The sequence below is a fragment of the Prunus avium genome, chromosome 7 (assembly GCF_965620075.1).
Source record: "Prunus avium chromosome 7, drPruAviu1.hap1.1, whole genome shotgun sequence".
In the NCBI taxonomy this organism is placed as follows: domain Eukaryota; kingdom Viridiplantae; phylum Streptophyta; class Magnoliopsida; order Rosales; family Rosaceae; genus Prunus; species Prunus avium.
Window position 1 is genome coordinate 18,599,381 of NC_142290.1, and position 2,377 is coordinate 18,601,757.

Consider the following 2,377-nt stretch of genomic DNA (forward strand, 5'->3'; position numbering starts at 1 on the left):
TAGGCTTGCATGTTAGCTATCTTGGTTTGAATTAAGAGTATACACCATGCTTTAATTCGAATTGAACTATGAATAGGAAGAGTATGTATGGACATTCGACAACAGGGATTAGATACATGCTTGGTTGTTTAAATTGTTCTTCTATGCTTAATGGGTTCCTAATGCTTAATTTTAGGTTAGACAACAAATGATCAAATTAGGGAATTAGGAACACAAGGTTATGACCAAACACCATGGCTTAATCATACTTTAGCTAGAATCAATCCGATAATCTAATTGAACTTGGGAACTTATCTGCTTGAGTTAGTTATTTCTTTCTTCCTTGTTTTATTTATTTCCTTGCTTTTTTTTCATTTCTGTTTTGTGTAGGGAAAATGAATTGGATCATTCAATCACCAATCCTCGTGGGATCGACCTCGCACTTACATACGCTATACTACCGAACGGCTCGTGCACTTGCGAGTATCACAAGTTGAGGATGCAGCTTAATCAATTTTGGTGCAGCTGAAATCCACACAACAAGTTTTTGGCGCCGTTGCCGTGCACTTCGCAAGTAGGCGATGACCCAAACTTGCGACACATGCTGTACTCTGCACGCTCATTGCCAGGGCATCACTCGTGACCCGGTTGTCATCCCTTGCCCCGAACACACGTATATCTTTGGGAGTCACTAAATTTCTGCCAACTCCAGGCCCCCGTGAGGAGCCAAAGTCTAGGAGTATTGAGTCATTGACAGACACAGGCCCCCGTGAGGAGCCAAAGTAGGGCATCCATACTGGTGCCGCTGCTTGGCCCAATGTCTGAGTCGGTGGAGCTAGGTTGAGATCCAACGAAAATGGGTAGGAAGAGGCCATTTGATTTCTCACTTTTTTTATTCTTTTCTCTTTTGTGTTTCTGAGTTTGTGGTTTTGTTTTTATCCCCTTCTTTTTCCTTCTTATAAATATAGTCTTTGACAAACCCTAGCCATTGCAGCGTCTAAGCATTTCTGAATCTCCAGCATTCATCGAGTCCCACAACCTTCTCGCTTTCCAACCATACCCAACTCATTTATCACGACATGTCTTTTCTGAACGGACGCGTTCAGTAAAGTCTTCGCGCCTTTCCATGAGCCCGTAATTTCTGCTTGTGAAATCTGCGGCGCTTCTATCTGTCAACACGTGGCTTCTGCTTTCTGCCCGTGACTAACCATGAGACGACATTAGGGACCACGTGCTTTCTTTTCAGAAATCCCACCCTTTGCACTTCCAATTCACGTTTTATCTATTTTTTTTAAAAAAAATTAAAATTAAAATGTGTGGGCTTCGGAATTCATTTTGGGTCGGGTTTCACCTTAGTTTGGGTTTCAAAGTGGGTTAAATTCACCATGGTTTGTGTTTCGAAATTGTGGGCTTTGGGCTTCAAATTTTTTTTTTTTTTTGGGTTTCAGAATTGTGTGATTAGGGTTTACTGTTTCATTTTTTGTTTGTTTGTTTTGTAAATTTTATTTTTGTAATTATTTTATTTTATTAGTGTATTTTAATTCTTGTGTGTTTTGTGATTTATATTTACTTTAGTACCTTTCATTTCTTGTTATGACATTGCTTGTTCCTAATTTTTAAACATTGAGGACAATGTTCATTTCTAGGTTTGGGGGTATTGGAGTTTAGCATGTAAATTTGATTTTTCCTTAATTTATTTATTTATTTGCTTGTTTTTATTTTAATTTTATTTTGTTAAGTCTTGCTTTTATTTTGATTTTGATTTTATTCACTTTCCGAACACATTTGATGAGATTGTGATAAATGTTTGCATGACTTAAATGAAAATTGAATTTTATTTATTATTTATTTTGTTTTCCTTGTAAATTTTTATTGTAAAAAAATAATTAATTAATTAATTAATTTGGCATCATTCTAGCATGACATGTTCGAAACCTTCTTTGCACTTGCCATTTGTTTCATAATTTTCCAATTAAAGGATTTGCATGACCCAAAGAATTGTATCAAGCATAAATTAGACTTATATAACCAACCATATAAAGTGAGCTTTTGAGCATTGTACTTCATTTCATGAGTGTTATACATATACTCTTAATTTCTTGTCATCAAAGTTGTTGTTTGATCTCATTATTCATTGATTTGGTTGAACACTTAAAAGCCATTCATTCTTATGCAATTTGATTTTATGACATTTAAAGAAATGATATTAAGGCCTTCTTTGGATCGTTTGTGCCTTTCAAGCTAACCTTATGCATGCTTAAGCATGATTTTCCATTGTTAACCATTTTGAGCCTACATGTAAAACTTTTCTTTCATTTAACCAATTTTATTTCCTCGCCTTAGCCCGAAAAACAAATATTTACCTTTCTAAGGAATTCATGAGCTCTAATTCGGATGT